General features: G+C 40.2%; 1 long non-coding RNA gene across 1 annotated transcript in view; it reads right to left on the bottom strand.

The window, feature by feature from the left end:
* Positions 1 to 141: 141 nt before the first annotated feature.
* Positions 142 to 15,290, bottom strand: part of LOC147341522 (uncharacterized) — a 33,171-nt gene continuing 18,022 nt past the window's right edge. The window contains exons 3-4 of the long non-coding RNA XR_015159841.1: positions 5,520 to 5,658; positions 142 to 3,577 (exon numbers count right to left, since the gene is read on the bottom strand). This is a non-coding gene — a long non-coding RNA (uncharacterized LOC147341522). The remainder of the gene's footprint in view (positions 3,578 to 5,519; positions 5,659 to 15,290) is intronic.

Raw genomic sequence — 15,290 nt, 5'->3', positions numbered from 1 at the left:
GTTGGACATGCCTGAGCGACTGTAATGAATGGAACTGACATACATTATAATAGTTTCAGGTGTATAACACAGTGATTCAGTTATCTTATACACAGTGAAATGGCCACAATAAGTCTAGTTAACATTGTCACCACACAAAAATTTTTCTTATAATGAGAACTTTTAATAGCTACTCGCTTAACAACTTTCAAATAGAAAATACAAATTATTATTAACTATAGTTACCACACTGTACATTACACATCCCCCTATGACCTGAGTTTGTTCCTTTGAACCCCTTCACCATTTCTCCCACCTCTGGCAACCACCAATCTGTTCTTTTGTGTGAGGTTTTTTCTTTTTTTGGTGGATGGTTTTCAGAGTCCTCCATGTAATAGTGAGATCATACAGTATCTATCTTTATCACTTATTTCACTTAGCATAATGCTCTCAAGGTTCATCCGTGTTGTAGCAAATGCAAAGTGTTCTTTTTGTGGGTGAATAATATTCCATTGTATATACAGGTATGTCTCATTTATTGTGCTTGACTTGAAAGCACTTTGCAGATATTGTGTTTACACATTGAGCTTTGTGGCCACCTTGCATCTAGCAAGTCCAGTGGTGCCATTCATCCAAAAGCATTTGCTCACTTCTTGCCTCTGTGACCATTTAGTCCTTTTGGCAATATTTCAAGCTTTTTCATCATTGTTATATTTGTTATGGTGATCTGTGATATATGGTCTGTTACTACTGCAAAAATACTACAACTTGCTGAAGGCTCAGATGATGGTTAACATTTTTTAGCAGTATTTTTCAAGTAGGGTATTTATGTTATTGTCTAAGACATAATGCTATTGCACACTTAATAGACTAAAATACAGTGTAAAAATGACATTTATATATATGTTGGGAAAACAAGAAATTCGTGTGGATGATGTTGTAGTGCTATTTGCCTCATTACTGTGCTCTGGAGCCAAACCCACGGTATCTCCGAGCCATGCCTGTATACACGTGTTCTTTGTCCATGCATCCGTGGATAGACAGTGAGGTTGTTTGCTTATCTGGCTGTTGCACGTGATGCTGCAGTGAACACGGGGGTGCCACACTGTGGCTGACCTTGTTCTAAAATGCCTAGTTCCACTCTCCTGCCTTAGATCTCTTGATGGTGTTGGACTCTCCTAGGTGAGGCGAAGGGCTGGTAGGACCATGGTGTTTGACCACTCAGGCAACATCACCACCATCTAGAATTCTGAACCTGAGGGTAGAACCGAATCAGCTGACAGTGTCCTGAGCCCACAAAAGCTGAAGGGTGGGGACAGGTTGGCGTATGCAGAAATGACGGTGGTCTGCCTCTTTCCCTCCAATTATTGGCTGGGCAGAAACTGAGTTAGAATGGACTTGAACCTAGTTAGGTGAACTTGCCTTAGCATTCAAGACTAAAATATTAAGGCAGTATCCAGAGCTTCAGCAACTCTCGTGTCCCAGTAAGACAAGTCACAAGCCCCCTGAGCCCCCTTGCCAGACCACCTTTCTAACTCTCAAGAGGTTAGACGGATAAAAGACCCCCTCAGTCATCGTTCTGTCTAGAAAGCCAGCATGTTCCTTCCTAGTAACTATTTAGTTCAGACTGAAGATGGCCTTTAAATTGGTGCTGTTTCCCTCATTATGACTTTGAAAGGGGTTGAGTTTTTATCATGCCCAGCCCCCCCACCCAAAGACCAGGGTGACACTGTCCCTAGTGAGGAGGGGCAGAGCAGCTGGACTGCTGGTAGAGCACTAACATTTCTTTATCCTGTTACCAGGCAAAGCACTGACAGCAGGGACACGGTACTGTTTGCGAGCGGGCTTACATGTAGGACGTGGAAAATAATCCAAGAATACTAAAAGTGAGAGGACAGGAGCAAAGCAGTAAGCCTAGACCAGAGCTTGGCACATACAGTCTACCATCCCTAAGGGTGGGCTGGAGGGAGGGATGCAGCCTTAACCTTCCTACAGTATTTTGGCAATGAAATAGTTCCTTCCATTTCGTCAGTGGCATATAGATTTGCATGTTGTGTTTTTCTCTCAAGACCTTAACTGCCCAAGGCTTACGAGTGGGAGGGCCAAGTGTTGGCGATATCAGAGGGCTGTAATTCTCAGACAAATGTCCCCTGTGGCCTTGGGTCACCCTCTCGTCATAATCCTGTATGGACCCCAAAGGGCCACATTGTTTTCGGGCGCAGCTGGAGTTGGGTGCCTCTGCTGCCACTGCAGCCCCAAACACCCAGGCCCCCCATGCCACCCTTGCCTCCTCCACCTGTGCCCTCCTTTGTGTGAGCTTGGTTTGGCCTGGCAAGGGCCCCTGTCTACAGCATTCATTTTGTGGCCCCTGTCTTGTAAGACCAGTTTCCTATGACAGTTTTTCTAAAAGTGTTTTTCTGCCAGATTCAAATTTTTCATAGCACCTCAAGAACACTTCACCAAATGCCTGATGGATGAACTGAATAAATGAAAACAGAACACTGTGTTTTTACAGGGTGTTTTGGGGGTATTTTCAGGAAAGATGTGAATTCTCTTGTATACTAGTTTTAAATGCCAAATGGGGTTAGTACTGTATGGATAAGAATTGCTGAGGGCTTCCCTGGTGGTCCAGTGGTCAAGAATTGGCCTGCCAACGCAGGGTACATGGGTTCGATCCCCCGTCTGGGAAGACCCCACGTGCCGCAGGGTAACAAGTCCCATGTGCTGCAACGACCAAGCCTGAGGGCTGCAACTGCTGAAGCCTGCATGCCCGAGAGCCCATGCGCCACAGTTAGAAGCTACCATATGAGAAGCCTCCACACCACAACGAGAGAGCAGCCCTGCCTGCTATACCTAGAGAAAGTCCCTGGGAAGTAATGAAGACCAAGCCCAGCCAAAAGTAAATAAATCAAACTCTTGTCAAAAAAAAAAAAAAGAGAGAGAGATTGGTAAGGAATGTCAAGCCGGTCCCTTTTCACGAGGTGACATCCCTGAGTCACATTCGCTGGGCCCTGCACTTCTCAGGCATATACAGGTGAAAGATGCGGTGGGGAAAGTCTCAGTGACAGAACGGTGTGCCTCAAAATGTGGCCGAGCTCCATTCATGATGAGGAGTTCAGGCACGAGCCTGGACTCTAAAGGAATCTTCCTAAGAAACTACTGTTCATAGGCCTTTCTGGGAAGGCAGCATCCAAACATTCCCCTACTTTTGTTCTAGATGCTCCACATTCTGTTCATGCTCTCCCTTTTTCTGGATAGAGGGGAACAATCCATTCTGGCCCAAAGGAAACACAGGAGACTCCATCAAGTCCAGAAAGGCTCTTCTCCCATTTCTCCCCTGCCCCCACCACAGGATCATATTATTGTCATCCCTGGCTCAGGAGTGACAATCATGCCTTCAAATGTACTCTGTCTCATTCAGAATCCTTGAGAAGACCCCAGTTCCTGAGGACTAAACACTAAAAGGAAACCTTTCAGTTGAGTGCTGCTGGAAGCAAGACGGAGGCCTTGCTTAATATTCCACATGAATGGATCATTGAAAAGAAGCAATGAGACCTTGGCTTTCTTCATGCTGTCTTCCTCATGTGCAACTGTCAGGCTACAAACAAAAAGAAAAATGAACTGAGGCATTACTGTCAAATTTTGGGGCACAGTAATGGTAATACGGTTATGTTGAAAAAAGAATGTCTCTCTTTTAGAGAAACATGCTGATTTGTTTATACATGAATTGACATCTGGGTTTTGTTTCAAAATAAATAGGGGTGGTAGCAACTTCCCATAAGTTGATGGTTCTTCAAGTTGGTATACTTGTGTAAATATTTGACCTTTTCCATAATAATAATTATAGGAAAACACCTGGTCATTTGTGTTTCCTTTCCTTTTGCTGGGCTTGTTTTTTGTCTTCCTTTTGTTATCTTCATATGAAAAGAAAAACACATTAAAATTGATAAAATGTTTAGCCCTAAAACATTAATATCTTTGACCAGGTAGACATGCTTTTGCTGTCCCATTTGTTGTATCACAGAGATTTATTCATTTAACATCTATGTCATGAACCATGCTAGGCATTAGAAGCACAGACATTAAAGTTACACTGGGTATTAGATTATATGAGGAATTATTAACTTAATTGGGTGAGATAATGGTATTGTATTTAAGAAAATGTCCTTTTTTCAATGAGGTGCATAATGAAATACTTAACGTATTTTACCTGGAACAGCTCAATGACAACAAAACATCCCTATCTGAAGCAAATGTCAAAGGGCTAACAGATGTTACACCTGAGTGAGTGACAGGCACTGTATATGGCATTAATGACACTACTCCCTTCACTTTTCTGGATGTTTGAGTATCTTCATGATGTGTGTGTTTGCGGGGATGCTTTCCAGGAGCTCAGTCTAGTGGAGGAGACAGAGGGAAGGGGGTCAGTAGAATCTGAGTGACAGGGAAGTGGGGAGGGAGGAGGTGATCTAGGCACACAGAGGAGTCTCACCATCAGGCTGTTTTCGGGAGGGTGGGTGAGGAATGGTTGACCATGAAAAGGTGACTCTTAAGCCAGTTCTTCCTAAAGTCAGCTTTATTACAAGAGTAATGCACGTCCATCTATGCAGCCAGTAGGCCAAGCCACATGCAAGGAGAGATCGGACTGTAGGCAGCTGGACTCTGTACCACATGGCAGAGTCAGGAGAAAAGACGTGCAATATGAGGAGATGAAACTCACTCTGAGGCCACACAGGACGCTGCAGGAGAGTGATGGTGTACATGCGATGAGAGAGCCACTGATCAACTGGGGTCTGACTTTACCCTGAAGCCAAGGAGAGCTCTGGAAGGATTTTAAGCAGGGACTGCCACGCTCAGCTCTGTGCTTCAGGACATCTGTCTTCCAGCAGGGAGGAAGGAAGGTGACGTCAGAGGAAGGGGGCCTGCCTGTAATGTGTCCCCAGAGGAGGCACCTCTGTCAATCACCCGCCAGGGGAGGGCATAAAAAGGGGGCTTTGTTGTGATGCAGCCCCACAGGAAGTGTCTTCCAGAAATCAGCTGCTGGCCTGAAGGGCCCCCTATGTTGTGCCTCTTTGAGGATCGCACAAAGCTGCCCACTGAGTGTGAGAATCTCACAGAAGAGCCGCTCCACTGGGCTGATGCAGCCGCCTATGGCCTGGTTTGGCACCTCATGTCTCACAGACTGACCCCAACTTGGTTCTCTGCCACAGGCCTTGTGCAGCTACACACAACCACCCTGGAGTCACATCGCTTGGCTCTGAGTCCCAGCTGTGTGACCTTGAGTGCAGGCGGGACTTATAACCTGCTCGGGTCCTCTGTCTCCCCACCTCAAAGATGCGTCCTACAGTGCCTGTGTGGATTAAAGAGCAATAGTGCATATCCGGCACCCAGCAGGGTCCCTGACACTAAGTCAGTGAGTGTTCCAAACTCTTGGCTATTAAAAAAATACTCTTGGCTATTATTAAGTACCTTCTTCTAATATCAGCTTTCAAGAAGTAAAACTTGAAAGCAAGGCGGGCTAATGATATTGGCTTTCTTACCACTGGAGTCTGTGTCAGAATCAGAGTCGCTGTCACTGTCGGCACAATGCTTCTTGTGTTTTCTTTTAGATGACTTTTTCTTCCTCCTTTCTTTGGATCGTTCTTTTGAATGACCAGACTTCTTTTTTCTTGTTTTCTTCTACATAAAATATAAATAAAGTTTTATTGGAAATCTTCAATGCCAAAGTGTTACTGCCCACAATATAAGGAACTACTCCTCCCAAAGACAGGCTTCCAAAGAGCACATTAGTGATGGGCACACAAATGTCACCTCCTCTCCTCCACACCTGCACCTGTCATTAAGAATGAAATAGTTGAGGGACTTCCTTGGCAATCCAGTGGTTAAGCTCTGCACTTCCACTGCAGGGAACACTGGTTCAATCCCTGGTGGGGAAAACTAAGATCTCACATGCCATGCAGCATGGCAGAAGAAAAAAAAAGAGAGAGGTTTAAAGAATTTATCAACAGAATTAATGTTGATAAATGACAACAATGATTAATGTTCTCCAGGATAAAGGTACCTAAGAGGCTGTCTGATCAAATCCCTGTCGCCCTCAAAGGCAGGCTGACTGATAGAGCAGCCCGGACTCTGTCTACCTACTCCTGCTTCTCTATTCCAGCCCACTGGTAGAAGAGGGGCCACATGTGAAAGCACAGTGAGTGGAACCACTTCATCCTCAGGGCAGCACATAGCTTGTCGGTTAGTGACATTGAGCAATTCCACCCTGGTTTGACTTCTTTTAAAGGGGGGGTGGATGATGATAATGATGAGGGGGCAGGTAGAAATAGGATAAATCAAGTACAGCATCAAGCACAGCACTCATAGTTAGGAGCTATTCTTAATATCCAGGATATTCACATGCCCTAAGACACCTGTAAACACCTCTTGTACAACCATAAAACCCTCAGTCTGGCCTGCCTTTCATTTTGCACTTCTCAGTGGAGAAAGGGAATTCCAGAACTTAGAGGAGAGACAGAGGGGGAGGGGAGGGGAGAGGAAGGATGGAGTAGGGAGAAGGGAGGGGAGGGAGATGAGGTGTAGGAGAAAAGGGCAGCGATAGGGGAAGACGGAAACTTCCTGATCTACAACACAGGCCCAATAAAGGGCAAGCATGCCCCACTGCAGAGTGCCTGCAGCCAGAGGTGGGGAGCTGAGTCCAGCCCCGTATGCAGAGGTCCACAGTTACCTTCACAGTCAAAGGAATGGCCCCTTGCCCCACTCTTCAAGCTTGACTTGCCTATCTAGATTTTGAGGGATATCAACTCGATTTGAATTCTATCTATTATAAAAGAATTAAGTATTTCACTTAGCTCTACTAAGCAATGTCATGGGTGTTTTACATGATCTGCTTCATTTAATTAAAAAAAAGAAAATCTACGAGGAAGGTGTTATCAACATTCCCATTTTACAAATGAGGAAACTGAGAAACAGGCATTATTAAAGTTACAAGCTGGTGAAAGAGATGCTTTTTGGAAAGCGTATTAATCTATCCTTAGTAAACATTGTGGGAAAGGGCATTATCTATCTAGATTCTTGGGGGAAAACTTGTTTTCAATATTCTGTATTGAATAAAACAACACAATTAAGTATGTTACTTAGATCAAAGCCACGTCCTTAGTGTTTTACATGATTGGCTCCATTTAACAGAAAAGAAAATCTATGAAGATGTTATCAACATTCCCATTTTATAGATGAGGAAACTGAGGCACAGAGGTATTAAAGAAGTTAATAGTAAGTGAAGGAGATACTTTTTGGTCAGTAAATTTATGTATACTTAATAAACTTTGTGGAAAGGGCATTATTACACAGATTGTCAGGGAAATAAAACTCGATTTCCTATCTATTAAAAAAACAGAATTAAATATGTTGCTTAGATCTATGAAGCAGTGTACTCAGTGTTTTACATGCTCTGCTTAATTTAGTTGAAAAAATCTACAGGGAAAGTGTTATCGACATTCCCATATTACAGATGAGGAAACAGAGGCACTGAGGCATTAATGAAGTAACTAAGTGAAAGAGATGCTCTTGGGTGAGCATGTTCATGCATACTTAGTAAACTTTGTGGGAATGGGCATTATCTATCTAGATTGTTGGGGAAAAAATCGACATCTATACTCTCTATTAAACTTGGTCGGAAAGGGAATTGTGTATCACGTTTGTTGGGGAAAAAGACTCGATTTCAGTTCTATATTTTAAAAAAAATCAAAACTAAGTATGTTACTTAGATCTGCTAAGCTTTTCCTGGGTGTTTTATATGCTCTGCTTCATTAAAAAAAATTACTTGAAAGTGTTAACAATATTCCCATTTTATAGATAAGGAAACTGAGGCACAGAGGCATTAATGATGTTACTAGTAATTGAAAGAGATGTGTTTTGGTAAGGTATTTATCTATACAACTAAACACTGTCAAAAGTGGTTTGTCCACCTAGATCTTTGGGGAAAAAAATTGACTTCTATTCTCTCTCTTGAAAAAAACAAAATTAAGTCTGTTCCTTAGTTCTAACAAGCAATGTCCTGGGTCTTTAACATGTTCTGCTTTAATTAATTAAATAGAAAATCTACAAGAAGCTGTTATCAACAATTCCCAATTTATAGATGAAGAAATTGAGGCACTGAGGCATTAATGAAGTTACCTGTAAGTGAAAGAGATGCTTTTTGGTGAATGTATTTTATCTATATTTATTAAACTTTGTGGGAAATGGCATTGTGTATCTAGATTTCTGGGGAAAGTTACTCGATTTCAATTCCATACTAAAAAAATCAAATTAAGTATGCTATTTAGATCTACTAAGCAATGTCCTGTGTATTTTACATGCTCTGTTCAGTCAATTAAATAAAAACAGACAAGGAAGGTATATCAAAATTCCCATTTCATAGATGAAACTGAGGCACAGAGGCATTAATGAAGTTACCAAAGTGAATGAGATGCTTTTGACGAGTGTATTTATCGGAACTTTGGAAACTTTGTGGTAAAGGGCAGTAACTGTCTAGATTGTGGGCTATATAAAACTCTATTTTAATTCTCGCTATTTAAAAAAACCCAAAATTAAGTATGTTACTTAGATCTACTAAACAAGAATCTCAGTGTTTTACATGCTGTTTCATTTAATTAAAAAATCAACTAGGAGGGTGTTATCAACATTCCCAAATTATAAATGAGGAATTTGAGGCAAAGGGGCATTAATGAATTTACTAATAAGTGAAAGAGATACTATTTGATGAACATATTTATGGACATTTAGTAAAATTTTCACAAAAGGTTATTGACTATCTAGATTGTTTGCGAAAGAAACTCAATTTCAATTCAATATAAAAAAAAATTAAGTCTGTTACTTAGATATACTATTCAATGTCTTTAGTGTTTCACATGATTGGGTCCATTTAATTAAAAAGTATATACGAGGAAGGTGTTATCAATATTCCTATTTTATATATGAGGAAACTGAGGCACAGAGGGATTAAAAAGTTAAGTGAAAGAGATTCTTTTTGGTCAGCGAATTTATGTACACATTTTAAAGTTTGTGGAAAGGGCATTGTCTATCTAGATTGTCAGTGGGAAAATAGTCGATTTCCAATCCATCTATTTAAAAAAAAAAGTATTAAGTATGTTAGTTAGTAAAAAAGTTGGCTTACAGCTCAACATTCAGAAAACGAAGATCATGGCATCTGGTCCCATCACTTCATGGGAAATAGATGGGGAAACAGTGAAAACAGTGTCAGACTTTATTTTGCTGGGCTCCAAAATCGCTACAGATGGTGACTGCAGCCATGAAATTAAAAGACACTTACTCCTTAGAAGGAAAGTTATGACCAACCTAGATAGCATATTCAAAAGCAGAGACATTACTTTGCCAACAAAGGTCTGTCTAGTCAAGGCTATGGTTTTTCCTATGGTCATGTATGGATGTGAGAGTTGGACTGTGAAGAAGGCTGAGCACCGAAGAATTGATGCTTTTGAACTGTGGTGTTGCAGAAGACTCTTGAGAGTCCCTTGGACTGCAAGGAGATCCAACCAGTCCATTCTGAAGGAGATCAGTCCTGGGTGTTCATCGGAAGGACTGATGCTGAGGCTGAAACTCCAATCCTTTGGCCACCTCATGTGAAGAGTTGACTCATTGGAAAAGACTCTGATGCTGGGAGGGATTGGGGGCAGGAGGAGAAGGGAACGACAGAGGATGAGATGGCTGGATGGCATCACTGACTTGATGCACATGAGTCTGGGTGAACTCCAGGTGTTGGTGATGGACAGGGAGGCCTGGCGTGCTGCGATTCATGGGGTTGCAAAGAGTCGGACATGACTGAGCAACTGATCTGATCTGATGTTAGTTAGATCTATGAAACATGTCCTGGGTGCTTTCCATGCTCTGTTTAATTTACTTTTAAAAATCTATGAGGAAGCTGTTATCAACATTCCCATTTTATACTTGAGGAAACTGAGGAACAGACACATTAATGAATTTAGTAGTAAGTGACAGACATAGCTCTTGGTGAGCGTACTTGTCTGTACTTAGTAAACTTTGTAGGAAAGAGCATTGTCTATCTAGATTGTTGGGTAAATATAGTTGATTTCAATTATATATTTTTTAAAAATCAAAATTCAATACGTTACTTAGATCTACAAAGCAATGTTCTGTGTGTTTTACGTGCTCTGGTTCATAAAATAAAATAAATATCGACAAGGAAGACACTATCAACATTCCCATTTCATAGATGAGGAAACTAAGGCACAGAGTTGTTAACGAAGTTACTAGTTAGTGCAAGAGGTACTTTTTGCTGAGTGTAGTTATCTTTATTTAATAAACTTTCTGGGAAAGGGCAGTGTCTATATAGATTGTTCAGGGAAAGAACATCATTTCAACTCTCTCTTATAAAAGAAAAATGAAGTATGTTTGTTAAATCTACTAAGCAATGGACTGTGGTTTACGAGCTCTGCTTCATTCAAATAAAATGAAATTCACAGTTATAGATGAGGAAACTGAGGCACAGAGGCATTAATAAAGTTACTAGTTAGTGAAAGATGTTTTTGGTGAGCGTATTTATTTATACTTAGCAAAATTTGTGGGAGAGGGCATTCTGTATTTAGTTTTTTTCAGAAAAACACTAGATTTCAGGTCTGTATTAAAAGAAATCAAAATTAAGTATGTTACTTTGATCTACTAAGCCATGTCCTGGGTGTTTTACGTGTTCTGTTTCGTTTAATTTTGAAAAATCAACTAGGAAGGTATTATCAACATTCCCATTATATAGATGAGAATACTGAGGCACAGAGGGAGTAGTGAACTTAGTAGTAAGTGACAGAGATGCTTCTTAGTGAGCATATTCAACTATACTTTGCAGGAAAGGGCCTTATCTATCTAGATTGCTGGGGGAAAAAATCTTGACTTCAATTCTATTTAAAAAAATTAAATATGTTACTATATCTACTAAGCAATGTTCTTGGTATATACGTGCTCTGCTTCATTTAAATAAAATCTATGAGGAAGGTTTGATCAACATTCCTATTTTATAAATGAGGAATCTGAGGCACAGAGACATTATTAAAGTTACAAGATACTGAAAGATGCTTTTTGGACAGTATATTTGTCTATACTCAGTAAATTTTGTGGGAAAGGGCATTATCTATCTAGATTATTGGGGGGGGGGACTTGCTTTCAATTCTTTGTACAAAAAAAATTATGTCTGTTACCTAGATCTAAGCAACGTCCAGGTGTTTTACATGCTCATCTTCATTTAAAAGAAAATCTACCTTCTCATTTATGGATGAGGAAACTAAGCACAGAGGCATTAATGAAATTACTAGTAACTGAAACAGACGCTTTTTGGTGAACATATTTATACTTAGTAAACTTTGTGGGAAAGGGCATTGTGTATCTAGTTTGTTGGGGAAAACTACTCTATTTCAGGTCTATATTTAAAAAAAATCAAAACTAAGTACGTTACTTATATCTACTAAGCTTACGCTGGGTGTTTTACATGCTCTGCTTCCTTTAATTAAAAAAATGTATATCTACTTGAAGGTGTTATCAACATTCCCATGTTAGAGATGAGGAAACTGAGCCACAGAGGCATTAGTGAATTCACTAGTAAGTGACAGACATGCTTCTTCTTGAGCGTATTTATCTATACTTAGTAAATGTTGTAGAAAAAACCATTGTTCATTTAGATTGTTGGGGAAATATACTCGATTTCAATTTTATCTAATAAAAAGAAAAAGCAATTCATTTAGATCTAGTAAGCAATGCCCTGGGTATTTTACATGCTCAGTTCAGTTCAAATGCTCAGTCGTGTCCAATTCTTTGCGACCCCAGGGACTGCAGCACGCCAGGCCTCCCTGTCCATCACCAATGCCCAGAGCTTGCTCAAATTCATGTCCCATTGAGTCGGTGATGCAATCCAACCATCTCATCCTCTATGGTCCTCTTCTCCTCCTGCCTTCAATCTTTCCCAGCATCAGGGTCTTTTCCAAAGAGGTATTTCTTCACATCAGGTGCCAAAGTATTGGAGTTTCAACTTCAGCATCAGTCCTTCCAATGAATATTCAGCACTGATTTCCTTTAGGATGGACTGGTTGGATGCTATGCTACATTTAATTTTTTAAAAATCTATGAAGAATTTGTTATCAACATTCCCATTTTATAGATGAGGAAACTGCACAGAGGCATTAATGATTTCCTAGTAAGTGCCAGAGATGCTTCTTGGTGAGTGTATTTATCTATAATTAGTAAACTTTGTAGGAAAGAGCATTGTCTATCTAGACTGTTGGGTAAATACACTTGATTTCAATTCTATATGAAAAAAAAAAAGAAAAATTCAGTATGTTACTTAGATTTATGAAGCAATGCCCTGGATGTTTCACATGCTTTGCTTCATTTAATTAAATAAATATCAACAAGGAAGGTGCTATCAACATTCCCATTTCATAGATGAGGAAACTGAGACACAGAGGTATTAATGAAGTTACCAAAATGAATGAGAAGCTTTTGCGGCTGCTGCTGCTAAGTCGCTTCAGTCATGTCCGACTCTGTGCGACCCCATAGACTCCACCTGAGATTCTCCAGGCAAGAACACTGGAGTGGGTTGCCATTTCCTTCTCCAATGCATGGAAGTAAAAAGCGAAAGTGAAGTTGCTCAGTCATGTCTGACTCCTAGCGACCCCATGGACTGCAGCCTACCAGGCGCCTCCGTCCATGGGATTTGCCAGGCAAGAGTACTGGAATGGGTTGCCATTGCCTTCTCTGAGAAGCTTTTAGGTAAGCATATTTATCAAAACTTTGCAAATCTGTGGTAAAGGGAATTAACTATCTAGATTGAAGGAGATATAAAACTTGATTTCAATACACTCTTTAAAAAAAAAAAAATTAAGTATGTTACTTAGATCCCCTAAACAATATCCTGGGTGTTTCACATGCTCTGCTTTAGTTAATCGAACAGAAAATAAATGAGGAAGGAGTTATCAACATTCCCAATTTAAAGATGAAGAAACTGAGGCACAGAGGCATTAATGAGTTAATAGCAAGTTAAAGAGATACTTTTTGTTGAGCCTATTTGTCTATATGTAGAAAACTTTGTGGGAAAGGGCATTTTCTATCTAGATATTTGGGGGAATAAACCTGCTTTCATATCTATTTGAAAAAATAAAATTTATTTAGCTCTACTAAGCAATATCCTGGGTTTTTACATGCTCTGCTTCATTTAATCAAGAAAAAAAATCAACTAGGAAGGTGTTGTCAACATTCCTGTTCTATAGATGGGGAAACTGAGGCTAGAGGCCTGAATGAAGTTACTACTAAGGGAAAGAGATGCTTTTTGGTGAGCGTTTTTATCAGTCAGTTCAGTTTAGTTCAGTTCAGTGGCTCAGTCCTGTCTGACTCTTTGCGACCCCATGGACTGAAGCACGCCAGGCTTCCCTGTCCATCACCAACTCCCAGAGTTTACTCAAACTCATGTCCACTGAGTCGGTGATGCCTTCCAACCATCTCATCCTCTGTCGTCCCTTTCTCCTCCTGCCTTCAGTTTTTCCCAGCATCAGGGTCTTATCAAATGAGTCAGCCTTTCGCATCAGGTGGCCAAAGTACTGGGGTGTCAGCTTCAGCATCAGTCCTTCCAATGAACATTCAGGACTGATCTCCTTTAGGATGGACTGGTTGGATCTCCTTGCAGTCCAAGGGACTCTCAAGAGTCTTCTCCAACACCACAGTTCAAAAGCATCAATTCTTCGCCGCTCAGCTTTCTTTATAGTCCAACTCTCACATCCATACATGACCATAGGAAAAACCATAGTCTTGACTAGATGGACCTTTGTTGGCAAAGTAATGTCTCTGCTTTTTAATATGTTATCTAGGTTGGTCATAACTTTTCTTCCAAGGAGTAAGTGTCTTTTAATTTCATGGCTGCAGTCACCATCTGCAGTGATTTTGGAGCCCAGAAAAAGAAAGTCTGCCACTGTTTCCACTGTTTGTTCATGTATTTGCCATGAAGTGATGGGACCAGATGCCATAATCTTTGTTTTCTGAATGTTGAGCTTTAAGCCAACTTTTTCACTCTCCACTTTCACTTTCATAAAGAGGCTCTTTAGTTCTTCTTCACTTTCTGCCATAAGGGTGGTGTCATCTGCATATCTGAGGTTACTGAAATTTCTTCCAGCAATCTTGATTCCAGCTTGTGCTTCTTCCAGCCCAGCGTTTCTCATGATGTATTCTGCATATAAGTTAAATAAGCACAGTGACAATATACAGCCTTGACATACTCCTTTTCCTATTTGGAACCAGTCTGTTATTCCATGTCCAGTTCTAACTGTTACTTCCTGACCTGCATACAGATTTCTCAAGAGACAGATCAGGTGGTCTGGTATTCCCATCTCTTTCAGAATTTCCCACAGTTTATTGTGATCCACACAGTCAAAGGCTTTGGCATAGTCAATAAAGCAGAAATAGATGTTTTTCTGGAACTCTCTTGCTTTTTCGATGATCCAGTGCATGCTGGCAATTTGATCTCTGGTTCCTAAGTATTTACTAAGTATTTATCAATACTTAGTAAAATTCATGGGAAGGGGCTTTGACTATCTATATTGTGAGCAAAATAAATCATGGTTTCAATTCTCTCTGTTTAAAAACAAAATTAAGTATCTTAGTTAGATCTAAGACACAATGTCCTGGGTATTCTACATGCTCTGCTTTATTTAAATGAAAAAAAAAAATCTACAGGTTAGGAGTTTTCAACATTCCCATTTTAAAGATGAGGAAAATGAGGCACAGAGGCATTAATGAAGTAAATAGCAAGTGAACAAGATGCTTTTTGGTGAACATATTTATCTATACTTAGAAAACTTCTTTGGAAAGAGCATTTTCTATCTAGATTGGGGAAATAACCCGCTTTCAATTCTTTTTTTTTTTCTTAGGTCCTAGCTAACCCTTTGATTTTACCTACTATTTCTCCGTTCCCTTCAGCCTAAGCTGGCTTCTTTACTATACTGCAGACACACTAAGCCCCTTGCCATCTTAAGTCTTGCTGTGCACACTGACTTAACTCTGTTTCCTGGTTTTGTTTTGTTTTTTTAGTTCTTCAATTAAAGGATAATTTTTATACAGGATTTTCTGTTTCAGTGCTATCTATTAAAAAAATTCAATGTTACTTAGATATACTAAGAAATGTCCTAGGTGTTTTACATGCTCTGGTTCATTTAATTAAAAAAATTCAACTAGGAAGGTGTTATCAACATTCCCATTTTATAGACTAAAAAACTGAGGCACAGAGGGATTAAAAAAGTAAT

This window comes from Bos grunniens, chromosome X (genome assembly GCF_055505025.1).
Source record: "Bos grunniens cultivar Pamir isolate PY7600 chromosome X, Bosgru_T2T1.0, whole genome shotgun sequence".
Taxonomy (NCBI): domain Eukaryota; kingdom Metazoa; phylum Chordata; class Mammalia; order Artiodactyla; family Bovidae; genus Bos; species Bos grunniens.
This window is presented reverse-complemented; position numbering and strand designations above follow the sequence as displayed.